The sequence below is a fragment of the Stenella coeruleoalba genome, assembly GCF_951394435.1.
Source record: "Stenella coeruleoalba genome assembly, chromosome: 1".
NCBI lineage: Eukaryota > Metazoa > Chordata > Mammalia > Artiodactyla > Delphinidae > Stenella > Stenella coeruleoalba.
In genome coordinates, this window is record NC_137169.1 from 102,265,421 (window position 1) to 102,288,610 (window position 23,190).

Below are 23,190 nucleotides of genomic sequence, written 5' to 3' on the forward strand. Positions count from 1 at the left end.
TTCCCGCTCTGGGTGAACCACACCTGGCCAATCGCTTCTCCAATCGAAACCTCCCAATTCTAATGAATTTGCATGTAATGTATTTAAGTGGAATCACTTGCTTGGTTTCTCATTATGCTATTTTTTTTTCCCTTCTTATCAAGCTCCTATACTTTCTCTTCTCAATAGTACTGTGGCCCCATGAGTGCACACCTGGGCCAGTTGGGTGCATCGTCCCACAGATCCAGGCCGGACTCTGCTGACCACAGGTCCTTGGTAAATGCTACTCCCCGACTCCCAGAGATGACAGACTCAACCTCCAAGCCTGTCCAAGTAAACCTACTCAATCTTACTTCTTAAGGATCAAAAGCCTGGAGTGACAGGCAAATTGTATAGCTCTGGATATCATTTTGAACATTTGACAACCGAAAGAGGGAAGAACGCTAAAGCTTCAGTTGCCTGAAATACCCTCAGCTGATAAAGAATGAAAAAGCCGTGCTTTGTTATTTAGAAGTGTTTTATTTTTGTGGGTATTAAATCAGTTTCCTGTTGCAAGTTTTTCTTTAGTCTCATTTGCCTGTCACTTGGGACAAACCCAGGGAAGCGTTTACCCCCAAGGCCCATGACCCCCTTCCGTTAACGTGGCACAGAGACCCTCTTCTGCATTTTCACATGAAGGGCTATGCGAGACCGCCCAACCTAAGGGCAGCTCCTCGTGCCTGGGAGAGGCTGGAGCCCTTCCAGAGTGCTCTCTGGGGCAAGGTTAAACTTACAAACATGAGGTGTAGATGTGGGGCCTTCCCTTTGTCCAATGGGCAACGTCTCATAGAGCCTGGGAGTGCAGGGCCGGTGAAGTTCCCTCTTGCTGTGTGTGGCTGTAAGCAAGTCGAGCTGTGCTGGGCCACAGGGTGAAGGAGGCAATGTTGGTTTGGGGGTCCCAACCTCCTTTTTCTGGAACCTGCCCTCCAGTCCCCCAAGGTGTGAGTAAACTGGTAGAAGTATCCCACTCAGGTGAGAAGGGCGCAGAGGTCAGGGCGCCTCCAGGGGAGAATCAACCTTGGAGCTGGATGCCACTTCCCGGAGACTCTCTGCAGGAAGCCCTGGGCACGCAGGCCAGAGCTGCCCGGGGAAGGCACGCTGGGCCCAGCAGGGAGAGTGCGGCTCGCCCCAGCACGCAGCCCAGGGCTGGTCCGCTTATGGAAAGGGGCCCTGTGCCTGGGAAGCCTGACACACCAGAGAAAGCAGGTCTGCTGTGGGGACAGGGGGTGGGCTGTCTGTGGGCACGTGCCGAGCTGAGAGAGAGGACCCGGATGTGCAAGGGGCCTGCCTTTTCCCACCCTCAGAGCTGCTTTCATTTGGCGCGGGGGTGTGCCCTGAGGCCTGAGGAGGTGCTGGCAGGGCGTCCTCACCAGGCAAAGGCCCAAAACAAACACCAAACCTGGATGCCCCTGGCAGGGGGGCCGTGGAAGAGCTGGCTTTGGTCCATGGCCTCAGTCGGGGACACGCCCTTGCCCCAGCCTTGTCAGCGCAGTGCCTGTTGGGAAGCTTGTCCCTGCCCTTCCCAGAGTAGGTGTGGTGAAGGCCCCTCACCAGTCTCAGCCCTTCCACAGCCCCAGCTTGAGGCAAGGCCTCTGGTCCCCATGGATGGAGGATACGGAGAGTGATGCTGCGGTTCCTTCTAGCTCTACCCTGACTGTAAAAGAGAAGAGGAAGTGCCCCAGTGGCATCACCCGGGGGACAGAAGACCTTCCCCCAGCGCTCACTGTTCACACTTATTACCGTTACTCAAGGAGTCACTCACTGCTCGAAGGAGACACCAGAATTCAAGCTCGGGCTGTGTGGCGGCCACAGAGGGCTCCTTCTGAGCTGGCCTCTCTGGAGACAGAACCACAGTCCAGCTTTAGAGCCCAGTGGCCCTCAGCCCTCATGGGGCACAAGGGGGAACCCGAGACAGCCAGCTTCCACATGTTCCTTGAGCAGCTGGGTGACGTGCTTGGTCTTTTCCAAAGAAATAATCTCAATGAGTTCTTCCCAGGAGAGAGGAAAAACAAAACTCAAACACCAGAGTCACAGAAATAGCCTGGGGCTGATCAGCCCTGACTGGCCGGTAGCTATGGCCTCCCACTGACAGCCTCGTCTGAAATAATAGTGGAGCCATCACAGCCCGTTTGCAAAATATGTTCCTTATGCTCTGTCAGCCCAGATCCAGGAGTCAGACACCACGCCAGATGGCTGCTTCACAGGAAAGGAAGGAGGGAAGGGAGGGAGGGAGGAAGAGAGAGAGGGAGGGAGAGAGAAAGAAAGAAAGGGAGGAAGGAAGGGAAAGAGAGAAAGAAAAAGAAAGGAAAGAAAGAAAGGAAGAAAGAAAAGAAAGAAAGAAAGGGCATAGAGGCTGGTAGAAAGGGGGACACACAGCCAGGAGAGGAAAAGGACGGGGCCGACAGGAGCACCTGGACCAGGTCTGGCTGGAGTTGGAGGTGACGGCATTATAGGAAAGATTGAAAGGTTAATATGAAACCAGCCGATGCTGAAAGAGAACAATTAGGAAGGTTAAGGGGCTTAATATTAGATTAATGGCTGCTGGAGGATAAAGTTCACAGCTTCCAGGAAAGAAGTCTGACTCAGAGAAATCTTTTTCGTTGATGACTCTTGATCTGATTTTGCTGATCTGTTTTTGTCGTCCTGGTAACTGAGAGAAAATGAGCATTCATTCACATGCGATTCACTCTCCCCTTCCCTCCCCCACCCTCCCCTTTCTTCTCTCTTTCTGTTTGGGAATGTCTGATTTTCTTCAGGTTCTGGAGTGAATTTTAGGGTCCCACCTGTTCAGCATGCCATACCCCACCTGTAAGTTTTCCCCTCAGTGAGATTTGTGATGCTCTATAAGAATATTTTCTTCAGTGTTGGTTGTATTCTGGGGATATTTCAGGCCAGTAAGTGGTTTCACGGATCAATGGCTCAGCCCAGGAGAGATGTTCTGAGATAAGATAATTACCCTCAGAATAGGAGAAAATATTTGCAAATGAAGCAACTGACAAAGGATTAATCTCCAGAATTTATAAGCAGCTCATGCAGCTCAATAACAAAAAAACAAACAACCCAATCTAAAAATGGGCAGAAGACCTAAAGAGACATTTCTCCAAAGAAGATATACAGACTGCCAAAAAACACGTGAAAGAATGCTCAACATCACTAATCATTAGAGAAATGCAAATCAAAACTACAATGAGGTATCACCTCACACCAGTCAGAATGGCCACCATCAAAAAATCTACAAACAGTAAATGCTGGAGAGGGTGTGGAGAAAAGGGAACCCTCTTGCACTGTTGGTGGAAATGTAAATTGATCCAGCCACTGTGGAGAACAGTATGGAGGTTCCTTAAAAAACTACAAATAGAACTACCATATGACCCAGCAATCCCACTACTGGGCCTATACCCTGAGAAAACCATAATTCCAAAAGAGTCATGTACGAAAATGTTCATTGCAGCTCTATTTACAATAGCCTGGAGATGGAAACAACCTAAGTGTCCATCATCGGATGAATGGATAAAGAAGATGTGGCACATATATACAATGGAATATTACTCAGCCATAAAAAGAAATGAAATTGAGTTATTTGTAATGAGGTGGATAGACCTGGAGTCTGTCATACAGAGTGAAGTAAGTCAGAAAGAGAACAACAAATACCGTATGCCACATATATATGGAATTTAAGAAAAAAAAATGTCATGAAGAACCTAGGGGTAAGGCAGGAATAAAGACGCAGACCTACTAGAGAACGGACTTGAGGATATGGGGAGGGGGAAGGGTGAGCTGTGACAAAGCCAGAGAGTGGCATGGACATATATACACTACCAAACGTAAGGTAGATAGCTAGTGGGAAGCAGCCGCATAGCACAGGGAGATCAGCTCGGTGCTTTGTGACAGCCTGGAGGGGTGGGATAGGGAGGGTGGGAGGGAGGGAGATGCAAGAGGGAAGAGATATGGGAACATATGTATATGTATAACTGATTCACTTTGTTATAAAGCAGAAACTAACACACCATTGTAAAGCAATTATACTCCAATAAAGATGTAAAAAAAAAAAAAGAGTTAACCCAAGTATGGGTAGCCGGCGGAGGAGACTGGGGCAGGGGGTTCCCAAGCTTCCCCAACCCAGCAGCAAATCGGTTCCCTCCACCCCACCACCCCACCCCCCCTGCAGGGAGCTTTTAACATATAGACTCCCAGGCGCCACCCGGGGCCAAGTGAATTCGAATCTCTGGAGGAGTCCTCTGGGAGTCTGTATAAAGTTCCCAAGGTGACCTCAAGACCAGCCCAGTTTGGGAACCACTGGCCCAGGCGCACAAGGAAGAAAGGCAAGGGAAGGGGGCCACAGACGCTTTACAGTGTGCTTAGGTCATTTGTGTGACTTCCTAGCTCCCATCCCAGCTGGTGAGTTTCTTGGGGCAGATACTTCGTTTACTCATCTTTATAACCCCTGCACAGGGCTGGCCGCATCCAGTTTTCAAGGTCCCATTTTCAGAAGCCTGGATGGTAGAGACCTGGCCTGCACAAGAGCACAGGAGCCCAGAGACGCTCCAGTCCAGTGGTTTGCAAACTGTGCTCCCAGGCACCCTGGGGTTCCGTGGGGAGGGGTTTCAGGCTCCCGTCCACCTCTCCCCTTCACTCAGGGCAGCCCCCTCCCCTTGTACAACTTTGTGTTACCCTTATAGAGGAGAAAATGTCACCTCAAAATATGCCACCTTGACCTATTGGTCATTTTGAATGAAAGGGACTTATGAAATAGCTGGTGTAAAAAACACCCTGACCCTCCTTTGTCCTCCTGAAAGCAGGAGATGAATCTCCCATGCAAAAGGACCCTCCTTATATCAGGAGGAAGGAAGGCATCCTTATCACCAGAAATTTAAATTTCCTTATCACAGGAAATTTAGGCCCCGGAAGGCAGTATAAACAAACCCTGTTACCTCTTCACATTTACTCCCTTGTCTTGTCAATTCTTCTCAAATGTGTTGTTTCTTTGTCTAAAAGGTAGAGAAGCTTCCTGCTCTTGTCACTTCCTCGGGTCTTCATTCTCCTGTGAAGACTTCCATGTACATGTGAAAAAATAAATAAAATGTATATGCTTTTCTCTCATTGATCTGTCTTTGTCAGTTTAATTTTGAGATCCAGCCAGGGACCCTAAGAGGGAGAAGGAAAACTTTCCCCTCCCTACACTAGTGCAATCACCTCTCTGGCTTCCCAGTTTCCACCCTTGCCAACCTCCAGCCCCAGCCCTTGTCTATTTTCCATCCAGTGTACAGAATGATTATTTCAAAGCATAATGCCAGTCAGGTAGCTCTTTTATTCAAGAGCCTGCATTAGATTTCCATTTCACTCACCCACTATCTATCTGAGGTCCTCACCACAGCCTAGGAGTCCCCACATGTCCTCGCCCGGCTTCCCCCTCGCTCATCAGCTCCAGCCACACTGCCTCCTACATGCCCTACACACACCAGGCAGGCTCTTGCCACATTCCGTTCCTTCAGACTGAAACGCTCTTCCCCAGATGCCCGCCTAGCTGCTTCCCCTTTTCCTGACCACCTACCCAAAATGGTGCCCCATTCCATCAGCCTATAGTCCCTTCCTCTACTCTGCTGAGTGTCTCCTCTGCTAGCATAGAAGCTCCAGGAGGAAAAGCACTTTGTTTTGTTCACGCAGTGTCCCCAGCACTGAGAACAGTGCCTGGCATATAGTAGATGCACATTAAATACTTGTTTCCTGAATTAATCAGGTTGGTTTTCCATCTAAAATCATTCTGTACATTTTCTTCTTTACACATGTCTATATTTTCCAAATTTTCTGCAGTAGCTATATATCACTTTTAGTCACAAAAAGCAATAAATGAAGTCTTCTCCAGGACCGTTCTCTGGGAGACCCTCCGGGGTCTGAGTGGCACCAGGTCTGTCCTGAGCTGCTTAGAGCCATAAGGATACTGGGAGGAACCTCCAGTTTCTGATGGTGGATGGCGAACTCAGTGATGACAAGAAGCCCCTGTTTAGCCACCAGCACCTTGTCTTGGGATCAGTGGTGGGGAGCGCTGAGGAGGGGAGAGAGAAGTGAAAACAGAACCAGCAATAGCTGTGACATTCACCCTGCTCTCCTCTGCCTGGTACACACGCAAACATAAGCACTCCCAAGGATCCGGGCTCCCAGCGCTCTCCTCCAGAGAAGGCCCTGCTGCTGTGGGCTATGGTTTCACGGGCACAACCAGCTTTCCTCCCGCAGGTTTTCGCTCTCTTTTCTTTGGGGACTGTCTCTGGGCCTGGTACCTCCTGGCTCTGCTCAGTTGAGTGACTGAATCTAAAACAAAGAAGCAACATCACGGCTCCAGGGGCAGGTCTCAGGCCTGATGGAGCCCCTCATCTGGTCTCTGTGTCAGAGCCCCTGCCTCCCCAAGTGGGTGGAAATCCCGGGCTCTCCCATGACTCAGAGTTCCTGTTCACAAGAGCTCAGCAGTTCCAGATGACAGCACAGCCTCGCACACTAGAAACAATTCAGGAAATGAAAGCACCTTGAACTTGATCATTTTCTGAAGGAATCTTTTCTGAGCCTCTTGCATAAAACCCATCTAAAATAGACATCGGAAAAGAGAACTAAGTGGCCCCGTTTCCCCTCCCTCCTCCAGCCCCAGAGCTTCCCTTGTGGGAGTGACTCAGACTCCCAGGCCCTGGCTCCTGCCTGTCTTATTGTGACATATCACCAGGTCCCATCACCCTCAGGGACAGAGCTGCTGTCTCCTGGGCTAAGACAAGCCTGAGACGCTCAAGAGCAGGGGTTGGACACCTTCTATAAAGAGCCAGATGGCAAACACTTTAGTCCTTCTGAGCCATCTACAGTCTGGTTCCTGTCACCTATTTCTTGTTTGTTTCCTACAACCCTTTAGAAATGTAAAAACCTTTCTTAGCTCACAGGCCTTACAAAAACAGACTGTAAAGGTGGGCAAGGTACTGCCCATGGGCCAAATCCAGTCCACTGTCTGTTTTTGTAAAATGACGTTGTATGGGAACACAGCCATGCTATGTACTGTCTGTGGCTGCTTTCAGGCTGCAATAGCAGAATTGAACACTTGCCACGGACACCAGCAAAGCCTGAAATAGTTACTATCTGTCCTTTTACAGAGAACATTCGCCAAGCCCTGCTTCAAAGTACTAATATAAACGACTCACTGGTATTCCAGCTTTTAGTGCTGCACACACCTTCCTGTTTCATACTGGGAACATTTTTGGAGATTAGTATTTGTCCCATTTTACAGATGAGGAAACTGAGGACCAAAAGGTTAAGGCTTACCCAAGGTCACACAGCTAATAGGGATTTGGGACCAGGCAAAGCTGCTCTGGAAAGGGCAATCCCTGAAGCCTGGAGTCGACCTCTTGTTCAGCCCCATCAGGGAAGGAGGCAGCAAGCAGGTCCCTTGGTGAAGCATCAGAGAGAGACACCAGGTATGGAAAGCAAGCAGGCTGACCTGTACAGGCACTCCTAAGATTCTCGTGAAATCCTCGTGTGCAGAATATCTCCAAGGGCTTTCTGTGCACGGGAAAGGCTACTGGCTGACTGACTGGCAGGAAAGAGGTCCTTTCAAATCCATGTTTGGCTTCTGTAAAGATTAAACAGGTAGTCACATAACTGTGAAGATCAGGGAGCCACAGCAATTCTCCCACAGAGATCTGGAGGACCTTGCATCCCGCAGACCTGAGGACGGCAGCGCCATCACTGGTGTGAGAGAGACCCCCAGTGGAAATTAGTGGTATCGCAGCTCCTAAGTGTCTAGAAACACCCTCAGGCTTCCAGGAGCTCACTTCCTGGGCTGGGAGTGTAAAAGGCTGGTGTCATCTTTGAGTAATTGTCCCAGTACGTGAAACTAAATGAGTGTTGTCCTCCTCAAAACCCTCCCTGAGGGAGGTTGGTGTCTGCATGCGCTCACAATGCTGTCATTTCACAGGACGTGTTAGGAGCGCTTCCTAGGCCTGCTTTCATGGCCTTTCCTGTGCTTTTAGAGTTTTATCTGTGGGGCACATCTGACTCCTGAGAACAGCTGGCCTCTGTGAAGCTCTGTTTATGCTTCCTTCAGTCTAACTTTGCTCCAGGACCTGTTTAGTGTGTCTCATAAGGTTGTTAGATGTTGCTATTGTTGGTGGGCTTTTTTTAAAATTGGAATTAAATACCACAGTCATAAATTAGGATTCCTAGCATTTCTGGAAAAGTCAGACAACACTGGTTCTAAGTGTTGGAGCCAGTGGTTGAAGCTGAGGAGCTGCCGCCCCCTTAGAAGGATTCTCCAGTTTGCCACAGTCCTCACTCCGCCCTATTACCTATTATTGCCTGCCCTGCTGTTGACTACATTGCCTTCCTTGTCTCTATGGAAGTGCTATAGTTATATCACATATACGGAATAACTGCCATAATAATAACTGTTGCCACAGGACCGGACACTATGCGAAGCATGGCACGTACATTCTCTCATCTAACCCAGTGCATTAGTATCATTGTTCTCAACTCACAGATGCAGAAACTGGGCTTCACCCTCCCCTAAGCGACTTGCCCAGAATCAAACAGCAAGTATCTTCCCCATGCAATTACCTGCTGTGGTCAGGCAAGCAGGCAGACCTGGATTTGATTCCATGAGATAGCAGAAAGTTAGGTTAAACAGATATAAAATATCTTTATGAGCCATAGGGTTGAACTGAATTTCAGTTATGGACATATGCATTTGACCTTGTCAGATAACGGCTCCTCCCATAGGTTTAGGGGGTGTGTCTGGCTCAGCAAGTCCCCAATCACTAGGTTTTCCTCTTTCTCTACCCATAATGTATTCAAGAATGGCTAGCCCTGATCCCAATTATGAAGGAGGCTACGTATCTCTGGTGTTAAAGACACCGGACTCTTCCCCCTCTCTTCCTCAGGATACCTGTCTTGACCCTCCTCTGATGCCACGTGCCCAGTGCCCTGAGGTCCTGACAAGGGGCCTGGAGACCCTGCTGTAACACAGTGTCGAGGCCTGAACTCTGAGACGTCACCTCACCTTCCAGATTTTCCCTATGCCCTTTGTCTAGCAAAATGTCCTCCATCAAAACATCCTCTTCTGTGTCCCAAATGTTCAGCCCCTTCTAAATGACTGACTGCTTAATCTGATAAATGAATGGGAAGATGAGGTGCTAAGGGACTTAGTCACTCTTCCAAAAACTCCTTTTAAAACAATCCCAGGGCTTCCCATTGCTCTTTGGAGACTGAAGTCAAAATCCTCAGCAAGACCCAAAAGGCCCTTCTGTCCACCGGCCACTCCCCCACCCCACTCTCCATCCGGCATTCCCCCCACCTTCTCCCAGTTCCTCCCACACACCTTAGTTCCCCACTACTGCTGGGTCTTTACACTGATCCTGTCCTCTGCCTGGAAATCTCTTCCACCCCATCTTGGTCAGTGGCTGCCTCCCGTCCTTCAGATCTCCATTCAGCCATGACCTCATTAGAAAGCATCCCCTGACCTCCCCAACTAGGTCAATCCCACCATTAGACTCATGCAGGTACCGTGACCTTCTCCAGCACAGAACGCATTCCTCAAGGATGGAATTCTGCACGCATTGATTTACAGTACTTGTGCCTCATTGGACGATGAGTTCAATGATGCCATCATGGAGGTATTTTATCTGTTTCTATTTATTTTTATATCCCTGGTGCCTAGATGCCTAATTCATATTTATTGAAGGAAAGTGGTAGCCAGGGGGAGAGGGAAGGGAAGAATTACAAATGACTTTCTACAGTTGAACCAGAGAGAACCGAAATGGCTTGCTCAAATTCACAGAACTAGCTAGTGATGCAGCAGAAAGTTGGACCCGAGTTTCCAAGGCACATTTCTTTTCCACTCTATCATTCTTTGCTCTGGGGCCTCTGCGGGCCTCTTTGCGCTGAGATGGATAATTGCACCCTGAAAATTATGGCTTTGGAGGCATGCCTGGCCTGGCTCCAGACAGAGGTGGTGAAATAGAACCAGGCTGCAGCTGGGTCCCTTTGTCACAGGCAGGGGCAGAGCAGACCTCTGGGCCCCCTCCAGGTGGGCTACTGGGGCACTATGGCTGCATTTGGTGGGCATGTAAGACCCGGGATAATCAACGTGCTGGAAGAAGAAAAGTGACCGTCTGCCGTGCTCTTAGAACATGCAAAACCCTGTAAGGGACACTATTTAGTTGATTCTGACATGAGCTCTGCCAAAGAAATATTATTCTCTCCATTGACAGATGAAGAAACAGGTCCAGAGACTGAGCTTCCAAAAGTCACACAGCCAATCAGTGCAAGAATGGTTTTTTAGACTGAATGTGTGAAATTCCTGAGCAAATTCTTAACATCATGATGCATCACAGCCTTGAAGAAGAACAGACCTTACTCCTGTTCAGAATATGAAAAATCAACGTGAGAAGAATGAGAGAGCAGGACCTAGGACCCAAGGGGGAAGGGCTGGCTGGGGGACAAGAAGCACAGAACGTACAAGTCGGGAAGGAACTGGGGCTGGGCAGAGAAGGACTGAGACGATGAGCCCCGAGCTCAGTGCGCTGTCCTACTTCTCCAGGCTGTGCCCTGCATTTACCCCCCAGACTTCTTAGCAAAAGCGTTTTTTATTTCCACTGTCTATGGAAACGTTAATTCCTCAGCAATCAGATGTCCTAGATCTGGAAGAAGAAAGTGGCTGTCCAGTGGCCTGGCTGTCCAGTTCAAAGGAAAATGCAGTGATGCAGCCCCGTCCTTAGTGTTGAGTCTCTGAGCCCTGCTTCAGAGAAACGGGCACAGGGAGGGGACGGAGAAGAAGCCCCGTGTACCCCCGGGAGGCGGGGCTCAGGGAAGGCCACGGGGCTGGCCCTCGGGAGCTCCTGCCTCCCCCTGGGTGACTTTGGGCTGTTGTTCTGGAATTCCGTTTCCTCCCTCTAGAGGGAGGGGCTGGATGGGATGGCCTCTTATACTCTGTGGTTTTTTGCTTCTCCAGCCTAGGCCTGGGGTGCAGGTGAGTGAGAGAAGAACAAGCACAGTGGTGAGCGAGAGTCATCCAGGAGAAGATTTAATCAGTGACCGCAGAGCCATTAAACAGCTAGAGATGGGGTTTGAAACTTCTCAGCCTTTGTTTTGAACCTTGAGGTTTTCTCATGGTCAGTGAGAAAAATGATTGTAGATTTGAATAGATTGTGGGTGCTGTGTTATCTAAATGGCATAGGTTTGGGTGTCAGGCCCAGGTTTAAAAGTCAGGGCTTGGGTAGACAGATGACCCTCTCTGAGCCCCAGATGCCTCGTTTGTGAAAGAGGCACACCTCACAGGGTGGCCGAGAGGTTAGATGAGCTTCCATAGAGAGAGCATCTAGCATAGGACCTGGTAGACTTCCTACAAATCATCTGTCCTCCTCCCCCTCCTCCCACTGCGGAGGGAAAAAATGAAAGTGGAGAATGGAATTAAACTGAATTCAAACTCAGCAAGTGTTTATTGAGCCTCAAATGTGTTTTGCCCTACTCTTTCATACATTCATGTATTCACAACGAGGTGAATATCTAGTGCCACTCTACTACTGTACAGAAGAAGACACTGACGGTCAGGGAGGGCTTCAGCTCATAAACAGAACTGAGATCTGAATGTCTGTCTGCTGGATCCAATCCCAAAGAGTCTTTTCACAGATTCGCAGAGACACCTCTGGGACAGATCTCTGGGGCACAAGTCCACTGGGAGAGGATTTAGTTTGGGGGTTGCTCTGGGAAGCTCCAGTGTTATACAGTTGTATGTAACATCCTCATATTCTTGGTGGTGTGAGGAGGCGCTGGAACAAGGGCCCTCTCGCCCTTGGTCATGGCTGGAATGGAGCCAGCCTTACGTCCACCTGGGGCAAGGGGATCTCTCAACTGCTTCCTACAGTTAGTCAAGCCTTTTCTGATATTGACACTCCAGCTCCTCGTAAAAGTTACTATTTGTATAGTGCCTTGATGTTTTACAGTGATTTCACTCACCTGCTGTGAGGTGAGGGAGAGTATCATTATCCTTATTTTTTCGGGTGGGAGCAGGCTCAGGACCTTCCCTGATTTGCTGGAGGCCACGACTCCCGTGCCCACTGCTGAGAATCTTCCCCCCATCACTGTGCTCCGCATCTTGCCAAGGTGGCTCCTTGCCAAGGGCTAAGGGGTTCTTGTCACCCAGAGGTTGAAGTGAGGGAAGGGCACACAGTCAAAGCACCTGTGAATTCAGGGGTAACAAGGGATTGAGTCAATAATAGTTCCTTGGGCTTCCCTGGTGGCGCAGTGGTTGAGAGTCCGCCTGCCGATGCAGGGGACACGGGTTCGTGCCCCGGTCCGGGAAGATCCCACATGCTGCGGAGCGGCTGGGCCCGTGAGCCATGGCCGCTGAGCCTGCGCGTCCGGAGCCTGTGCTCCGCAACGGGAGAGGCCACAACAGTGAGAGGCCCGTGTAACACACACACACACACACACACACACACACACACACACAAAATGTTCCTTAAATATGCACATCCTTGGGCTTCCCTGGTGGCGCATTGGCTAAGAATCCGCCTGCCAAGGCAGGGAACGGGGGTTGAGCCCTGGTCTGGGAGGATCCCACATGCCGTGGAGCAGCTAGGCCCGTGCGCCACAACTACCGAAGCCCGCACGTCTAGAGCCCAAGCTCCGCAACAAGAGAAGCCACCGCAGTGAGAAGCCTCTGCACCGCAACAAGGAGTGGCCCCCACTTGCCGTAACTAGCGGAAGCCCGTGCGCAGCAACGAAGACCCAATGCAGCCGAAAATAAATAAAATAAATTTAAAAAAATTATTATAAAAAAAATAAAATACATAAACCTGTTGACCTAGCAGTTCCACTCCTGAAAATCTACCCTATAGAAATAAAAATGCCCGAATGTATGGCTATGCGCACAAATATGTAGAATGAATTGTTTATGGTGGAAAAAAAACAAAACCTAGAAACAGAAAAAATGTCCTTCAAAAGAGGTATTATTGAGTATATTATGACATGCCATGAGTATATTATGACATGCCAGGGAATACTCTACAGCCATTAAAAAGAATAAATTGGAGCTATATCAGGTGCCTCACAGGGATTGCCATGAATAATTGATGAGAAAAGGCAAAGTGCAGGAAATTGGTTAGAAAATTTTAAATCATTCCATCTTAAAGAAGAAATAATGCCACCCTCCCCACCCCCGGTCCCCAATGTGCATGTGAGCCAACACACATGAGCATGGAGAAAAACATGGCAGCATCTCGACCCAGTGGTCATCATGGTTTTTGAGGGAAGGACTGTCCTGTGGCAGGAGAGGGATGGGAGAAAGGGAGGGAGAACCCAATCAGAAGAAAAAGGAAAAGAAAAAAAGACTGCATTGAAATTAATACATATATATGTATTAATATGTATAATATATATATTTATGTATTAACATAAAAGTATCTGTGTAAGCAGATGTAAGAAGAAAATTCTAAATTATATATACATATCTTAAACATTTTTGTTAACCTAAAGCATCCAAATGTACATTCCTTCACCAATAGTTCGACAGACAGCCAAGATCTTTTCACTGAGAATAAGTCTGTTTGGGAGGACTGGTTCTGCCCCACTCTCTTTTTGTACAAAAATCACACCTTTAATGCTTTGTCTGCAATTTCTTTTTTTTTTTTTTAATTATTTATTTATTTATGGCTGTGTTGGGTCTTCGTTTCTGCGCGAGGGCTTTCTCCAGTTGTGGCAAGCGGGGGCCATTCTTCATCACGGTGTGCGGGCCTCTCACTATCGCAGCCTCTCTTATTGCAGAGCACAGGCTCCAGACGCGCAGGCTCAGTAGTTGTGGCTCACGGGCCTAGTTGCTCCGCGGCATGCGGGATCTTCCCGGACCAGGGCTCGAACCTGTGTCCCCTGCATTGGCAGGCAGATTCTCAACCACTGCGCCACCAGGGAAGGCCTTTGTCTGCAATTTCTAATTTTAGTTTCTGTAGAGTGAAGTGAGGACTTAGACACTTGGAAAACAACTTTGTACAGGAATCTTTCAGATATTATGCTTCCCCCCCACCAACTTATTCAGTTGTCTTGCCTACACCCAATTCAACAATCTTATTTTAGGATCTCTCCTTTACTGTCTTTCCAAAACTGTCAACTTGGTTCTTACAGAAACAATTCTTTTTCTCTTACCTTCACATTTCCTCAGTTTATGTGACATTTTGTTAAGGTACAACTGGCATTAAACAGGCTTGGGAATAAATACATCTCAGTGTGGGTGACATTCATGTCAACAGGTAGATGCCACTGTATATGGCATCCCGGAAGGTGTGGGCACCCTCTGGTGGCACATTCAGTGCCCCCCACTCCCCGCAAGGGAGCAGCAGTCAGTATGTTTCACGGAGAGAATGCACACGGTCATGGATCCTGGCCGGTCAGTCACAAGAGGTAGAACTTCATTGAAAACCCTTATGTGCTGTGAATTGGTAACCGCTGTTGGATCACATCCAGCTCTCGGATCATGTGACTCTGTCGATTATTCTATGATCGAAATATCTAAGGCTGCAAGCGGATGTGAGAGTGAGGAAGCAGGGAGGATTACAGCCTTCTTTTTCAATACATCACGTGGCATGTTGGCTAACACGGCAAAAAGTCTGGGGCAAGTAGCCTGGCTGAGGAGGGCAGACCTCACGCTTATAATCCTGTCTCAGAACAGGTGATGCAGGGCTGGTTAAGGACTCTGGCCCGGCTTCACATCCCCTAACCTCTTGCATAACTTTGGGAGTGTCATCTTACATCACTACATCTGTTCTCTTGTCTGCAAAATGGGGTGACACTGTCTAATTCACAGAGTTCTTTTGAGGCTCACATGAGAGGAATGTTCTTAAAAGTATTCGTCACAACGGCAGGATCATCCGGATTATTTTCATATGTGGACACCCTAGATAACATCTGCAACAATGGCGTGGGGTGAGGGACTCCATCCCTACAACAGGCGGCAAGGTTGACAACAAGGAACATACCCTTTGGAGGCGGATGTATGGGATCTGGAGGCACTTTCACCAGGAATTCACTGCACATCCTTGGGCAAGTCATCAGCTTCGTCATCTGAGACATGGAGAACAAGAGTGGGAAAATCACACTGAGCTTGAGCAGTTACGGGGAGAATTAAATAGAGGTTAGAGTCCAAAGTTGTCTGGAACACAGGAGAGGCCAGGTAGATATCACTCTTGTGGACGTGACTTAGTCTACAAGCTAAGATCTGAAAGAAATGCCATGTCCTCTAGTTTCTACAACTCAACTTATTTCTGACTCTGAGTTCTCATTTCTCTTTGTTGGTGGAATACTTCAACCCCAGTCCTTCCTGGGGACCACCCCCCACTTTGGCGCTGTGGACTGTGATTTGATGTGGTGAAGGACCTGGGGGTGGAGGGTGCTTGACCTTGATCTTTCACGCACACAGGTTGGGCTGGATGTCCTTTGCCCTGTCCGTTTGTCCTGTGGCTCTCTATTGCTTCTAGGACATAGTTAGAGCACATAATTATCTTTGTGGCTTGGCGCACAAATGAGTGCAATACAATAGGGAAGAGTAGGGCCTGTGGATAAAGCCATGCCCATCTAAAAGCATCCAAATCCAAAACAGATGTTTAACACTGTGAGTGCCAAACAAAACACACCTGTGGGCAAATGGGCCTCTTGACTGCTCTGTGGCCACAGTCGGCATCCCCTCACCTCCACCTCTGCTGGGAACGCTGATTCCCCAGGGATCCATTTTTCATATTCTCAGAGCTCTACCAGCAAGGCTCTTCCTCCCCACTTCTGGTGTTCCCTACCCCTTCCTCACTTTATTCTTCTCTATAGCCCTTAGTACTGTACTTTCCTTATTTATCTTGTTTAGTGTCTATTTCGACCCACTAGAATGCAGGCCCGTGAAGACAGGTTTTTCATCTGTTTTACTGTTACATCCCAAGTGCCCAGAACAGTGCCTGGCACATAATAGGCACTCAATAAATGTGTTGAATGAAAACATGGATGGATGGACAGATGGATGGATGGGTGATTGAGTGACTTCACTGTTGAATGGATGAATTGGTTTCCTTTCTTCCCTGATACTTGTGCTTTCAGAAGATTCTCGTCTGGGCTGCAACTAGGGTGAGGTCAGGGAGGCACTCACCTTGGGTGCAAAATTTAAGGGGACACCAAGAAAACTCAGTAATCAAGATAAATGATATTTAATGCAATAGTTTAAAAAATCAGAATTAATGCCAAAAAATCTGTGATGAACAAAATCTCAAACTTTTAAATAAAGACATGATCCTAAAGAAACTGCAGTGAGCTAAAGTTAATTGAAAATTATTTAAGATTGTCACTTGGTCAAGGGAAATTCTCAAATATGGCAATGTTCTGAACTGAAAATAAGGTAAGTAAAGAAGCAGACTTTGAAACTTTATTAATGAATTTCTTTTATTAATAAAGTTACAGTCTAATAGGAAAGAACAGTCTAATAAATTCTATTTTTTTGGTATAAATAAAATATTTAAATGTAAAATAATGTTGAGTTTTAATATACCTCCTTCTCAATTTTTCATTTTGTAAGCTATTTTAATGTTCTGGAAAAATATTAAGAAAATACATGCATATATATATATATATATATATATATATATATATATGGAAAAAGTTGAAATCTTGCCATCTGCAATAGCGTGGATGGACCTTGAGGTTATTATGTTAAGTGAAATAAGTCAGACAGAGAAAGAAAATAACCTATAATTTCACTCCTATGTGGAATATAAAAAACAAAACAAACAAAAAACAAAATAAATGAACAAACCAAACTAAACACGAAGATACAGAGACTAGAGTAATGGTTACCAGGGGCGACAGGGTTGAGGGGAGGGGGGAGGGCAAAACAGGTCATGGGGATCAACTGTTTAGTGACGGATGGAAATGAAATTTTTGGTGCCGAGCGTGCTGTAGTGTTTACAGAAGTAGAAATATAATGTACTCATGAAACGTATGTAATGTTATAAACTGATATTACCTCAATAAAAAACACGTTTAAAAAGGATAAATATTAAAAAGATAAAGGAGGAGGAGGTGAGGGGATTCCAGGCAGCTGGTGAGCAAGGTGGTCTTGACTGGCGCACTTTTCAATGATTCCCAAATCAAGACACATAGGCCTATTTGATCACTAGCTTTCCCTCTGCAGGAAAGGATCTTGAGAAGGAAGAAAAAGAGATCAAGAAGAGGAAGAGCCTGGCAAAAGAGGAAGGGCTTTCTTATTCCCCAGGCATCAGACATTAACACAGGCAGCCCGGGCAACCCACACACTGGCTCACTTTGCTCTCACTTCTGCCATTCTGACCCAGGGGAATGGGTACCACCCAAGACGGCTCGCACCACAACCCCTCAAGGGGGGCTGAGCTGAGCCAGGCCTCCCACTATGTGGTCCCAATAGCCAGTGCTGTGCTTCCTCAGGCTGGTGTACAAATCTGACACTTGGTCGGGGGTTAAAACCGAAGAGGCTCAATTACTGAAAAGTCCTGAGGTTCTGAATCAAACTGAGTATTTTTACTCAACATCGCAAATTATGCACCATGCTGGCTGAGGCCAAAGGTCAATGTCACTACACTGTTTTCGGAGGGAGGGGAGCGGCAGCCAGTCCATCTTGGGGTTGTAAGAAGCCCCTCACATACGTAAAGGTCTTAGATGCACAAAGACAGACTCTGGTACTGAAACTGAAGACCTCGTGCACTCAAGAATCTTCACAGGGACTTCCCTGGTGCCACAGTGGTTAAGAATCCGCCTGCCAATGCAGGGGACACAGGTTCGAGCCCTGGTCCGGGAAGATCCCACATGCGGCAGAGCAACTAAGCCCGTGAGCCACAGCTACTGAGCCTGCACTCTAGAGCCCATGAGCCACATCTAATGAGACCGCATGCCACAACTACTGAAGCCCGTGTGCCTAGAGCCCGTGCTCTGCAACAAGTGAAACCACTGCAACGAGAAGCCCACGCACCACAACGAAGAGTAGCCCCCAGCTCACCGCAACTAGAGAAAGCCCACGCATAGCAACAAAGACCCAACGCAGCCAAAAATAAATAACTAAATAATAAAATAAATTTATTTTTTTAAAAAAGCAAAAGAATCTTCACAGTTTCTGTTTGATATATTTTCTTTTTAGGAATGAAGGAAAATTCTCCCATGTTTGAGCTATTCTTTTATGTCAATTTTACAAAATTGCATGTAACTTTATAAATATTTTTAAAAGATATAGTTTTGTAAGTATTTAATATTCTGCTAATTTGATTTTGAATTGTAAATGTCAAGTATTCTGTTTTGGGGGGTTTTATGTTTTATTAGACTTTGTTAAAAAGGAAAAATTATACATTTTTCGAATGTTTTTATGAGTAAATTTAATGTACTGAAAATAAAAATTAAAAAAAAAACAAAAAAACAAAACTGAGGGTGGATGTTGGGAGGCACCCTGGTGTCAAAGGAAGGCATTGGAGACGAGGCCAAGATTTTAGGGCTCCTGCTTCTGGGCCTTTCACTGGACTAGCTGTGAGTGCTTGGTCCAGTTCCCTTCCTTCTCTAAGCCCCAGTCTTCTCATCTGTCTGATGGGACCTCTGAAAACCCCTCCAGCTTTGAGTCTAGAAGGTGGAATTCAGCATAATATTGGTGCCTTTGATCCATGGTCAACACAAGTGGTTAAAAGCAAGCCCTCTCTCTAGAGAATACCTAAAGATACACTCTTCCTTTGAGTAAACATAAAACAAAACTTGGAAAAGCATTTCTGAGGACTCCTAACTATATGTGGAAAAATAGACCAAACACATCTATATTATCACAGTGTGGCTTGGTGGTCGAGAGGCCACTGGGGCCACACTGCCTGGGTTTGAATCCTGGTTCTGCCACTTATAACTGACTGACCTTGAACAAGTACATGTCAGTTTTCTCATTTGTGAAACAAGGAGAGTGATAGTACCTGCTTGTCCCTTGGAGAGGGCTGCCAGTGGAGACAGAGTTTTGGGGAGAAGGGCCAGGGGATGCAGAGATGGGTGTGATTAAAACACAAGGCTGAGGCTGCAGGGTAGACGGTTGACGGTGGAAAGGAGGTTCCAGTGGCTTTGCACGAGGACACCCACAGAAGGAGGAGAGGGGCAGGAAGCATGGGGCAGTGTAGAAATGGGTGGGCAGAAGAAGGCAGATGACCGGGGGATGTGTACACTGGGCAGAGCCTGGCTAAGAGGGGAGGAGGGAGAAACACAATGGGACAATCTGTCTCAAGATTCTAAATTAAACTCTGGTTTAAAGGGCTTTCATAGACTCACTAGCTAGCGTCTGAAGCTAGTTCTTTGCTCAGACTTCCAAACAGAAAGTTGCTTTTTGACCTGGTAACTTTCAGCCCCGGGTAGAGAGGAGAAACGAAGTCAGAGTCCTGAGGGGAAGGAAGTTGCCTACACAGCCTTTCAGCCTCCAAAGAGCTGAGAGCTGAGCCTGGGCTGAGAAGCTGATGGGGAAGGCCTACTTCAGGATGAGATGCCAGCCTCCTCTATATTTCTTTTTTGGCCACGCCCCGCAGCTTGCGGGATCTTAGTTTCCCCACCAGGGATTGAACCTGTGCCCCCTGCAGTGAAAGCTCACAGTCTTAACCACTGGACCACTAGGGAAGTCCCAATTCCTTAGTTTCTTTTTCAGTAATAACAGTTTTATTAGGACAACCCATATACTATAGAATCCACCCATTCAAAGTGTACAATTCAATAGTTTTAGTGTGTTCAGAGTTGTGCAGTCACTGCAATCAATTCTAGAACATTCTCATCATCCCCCAAAAGAAACCTTGTACTCATGAGCAGTCCCTCCCTCCCCCCACCCCACATCCCCCTCCCAGCCCTATTCTGGAAATTTTGTATAAATAAAATTGTATAGTATGTGGTCTTTTTAAATTGGCTTCTTTTACTTAGCATGTTTTCAAGGTTCATCCATGTAGTAGCATGAGTCAGACCTTCATTACCTTTTTTTTTTAGTTTTAAAAAATGTTTTTTATTTTATTTATTTATTTATTAAAATTTTTTATCTTATACTTTTTAAGATAAAAGCATATATTATTTATATAATGGGGGGTGAACCCCACAATATTTTCAAGGGAGAGAGAAAAAAATCTGGATTAGTAAAATAGGAACTTGGCATTCAAGATCTATTCCAGGTTTAGAATACCAGTAGAGATTGGCTGACATCCTAAAAGATTGGTCTGTTCTCTAACTTTCGGCCAGTGAGCACCAAACTCAGGAAAACCTTCAGCCTTATTCACAGAAGAGAATGGGCAATAGTAGTAGCTACTGTTTATAAACTAGGCCTTGTGCTTAACGATTTGTAACTGTCATCTTCAACAATCCCAAGTGGTAGACGCTATTAGCCCTGTTTTATACATGAGACCAAGAGAGCTTACATAACTGACTCCAAATCTGCACATGAACCCTCCTCCGATAACAGGAAAACCATCTGAAGGGCAAGTGACACTGAAGGTTGAACAAATTACCGTCTTGGTGGAAACAGTAACAAATTACAATAAACTCTGACCCAGAAACTGCTGAAGAACAGGATCTAAGAATATTTACTGGTGAAAGATAGGTGTTCAAATATGACCTATCTTCTATCGTTGCCTTAAATAATTAAATGCTAGCTACTTATAAATTCAGTGGGAAACTCATTCTACGCAGATATAGGTAGGTTTCTGTTACCCAAATGCAAATCTAATTAGGTTTGAAATTCTAAAAGTAGAACATTAAGCTAAATGATAACTCTCCCAATATTTTTTCAGTTTTTTTTTTTTTTTTAACGTCACCTCATGGGAGCCTGGACACAATGTCCAACTTGAGAATCACCTCTAATTTTCTTTGTTTTCTTTAATTAATTAATTTACTTATTTATTTTTGGCTGCATTGGGTCTTCGTTGCTGCACGCGGGTTTTCTCTAGTTGCGGCGAGCGGGGGCTACTCTTCATTGTGGTGAGCGGGCTTCTCATTGCAGTGGCTTCTCTTGTTGTGGAGCACAGGCTCCATGCGTGTGGGCTTCAGTAGTTGTGGCATGCCGGCTCAGTAGTTGTGGCTCACGGGCTCTAGAGCACAGGCTCAGCAGTTGTGGTGCATGGGCTTAGTTGCTCCGTGGCATGAAAAATGTTTGTTTTAATTTTAATTTTTAGCTGAGTTGGGTCTTTGTTGCTGTGCTGCGCACGGGCTTTCTCTAGTTGCGGCGAGCGGGGTCTACTCTTCGTTGCGGTGCACCAGCACCAGGGAAGCCCAAAAAATGTTTTTTAATATTATACGAACACACCATAGAGTATATTCTCTCATAAACACTATGTGGGTGAAGAAATAACAATGTCAACTCCCCTGAAGCCCTCATGACCCTTCACAGTCAGTATTCCCTCCTCCCCCATCATTTAGAGTACGAATGACCTTTTCTTTACCATATAGCACCACACAGTATAGTCTGTATCACTAAAGACCTTCATTACTTTTTATACTGAATATTATTCCATTGTATGGATAGACCGCATTTTATTGATCTGTTCATCAGTGGATGTATATTTGGATTATTTCCATTATTTGCCTATTGTCAATAATGATCTATGAACATCCGTGTACAAGTTTTTCTGTGGACATATGTGTATATTTTTCTTGGGTGTATACCAAGGGGTGGAATTGCTGGGACATGTGGTTATACTTCCTTCATTCTTTGCATACACTTCCACTTTAGGATATGGTATACTCCTCACAAGTGCTCACAGGTCTGCTTGCCCTGTCATGCTATGAGCTTCCTTCGAATACCCCATGGAAACTAGCACCTAGAAAGCACTAAACAAAAGTGTGTGGGGTCTTCCACTGTTTCAGATGATGCTTACAGAGTAAGACGAGGCCTGGGAACTGACCTTCGGACCTTACAATGAGGGGGTCATCGGTAAGCTTGGCAAATAGTGGGGGTGAAAGGCTGATTGAAGTGTGTTCAAGAAAGAATGCGGGGGACTTCCCCGGTGGTCCAATGCAGGGGACGTGGGGTTCAATCCCTGGTCGGGGAACTAAGATCCCACATGCCGTGGGGCAACTAAGCCCGCCCGCCTCAACTACTGAGCTCGCGCACCTCACTGAGAGAGGCTGTGCGCCGCACGCTACAGAGCCCACGTGCCCTCGAGCCTGCGCCACAACTAGAGAAGAGGAAACCTGCACACCACAACTAGAGAGAAGGCTGCGCGCCCCAATGAAAGATCCCGCATGCCTCAACGAAGATCCCGCGTGCCGCAACTAGGATCCGATGCAGCCAAAAATAAAAATAAAGTCAATAAATAATAAACAAATCTTAAAAAAAAAAGAAAGAATGGGGAGAGAAGAGTCAGAAAAATGAAGTACAGATCATTCTTTTGAGGAACTTTTCATAAAAGAGAGCAGAAAAATGAGACAAGATCTGGACAGGGAAGTGTAGTCGAGCATTTTGGGTTTTTGAAGATATGAGAAATGACAGTATGTTTGTATGATGTCGTTGAAAAGTTAAAGCTGATGCTGTGGAGACAGGTGGACAAAGACAAGAGTCATGTCCCTATGCAGATGAGGGGAGAGAGTGTCCCGTGCATAAGCAGTGTGAATGATTCGTCCCCTGAAATTCATGTTGAAACCCTCACCCCTACTGCGGCTGTATTTGGAGATAAGGCCTTCGAGGAGGTGATAAATGTTAAATGAGGTCATAAGGGGAGGTCCCCAATCCGGTAGATTGGTGCCCTTCTAAGAGGAAGAGACACCAGAGCTCTTCTCCCTGCCATGGGAGGACACAGCCAGACAAGAAGGGTTCTCACCAGGAACCACACTGGCCGGCCCCTGATGTGGGACTTCCCAGCCTCTAGCACTGAGACAAACACATTTCTGTGTTTTAAGCCAGTCTAGGGTATTTTGTTATGGCAACCCGAGCACACTAAGACAAGGGGAGAGATTGGTTTTAGGAGCAAGGAGATTTCATCTACCGTAACAAGAGGCAAAGCACGTGGGTGCCGATGCAGCTGGGTGAGGAGATGTGTGGTGGGAAGGTGGGAGCTAGGTGGGAGAAGGGTTCTCCTCAGTGCTTTTGTTTTCAGTGATATGGGAAGCAAGGTGAGCAGTTGAGAGTTGTTAGTAGTGCAGGTCTAAGAAGAGCAATGAGGAGGCAGT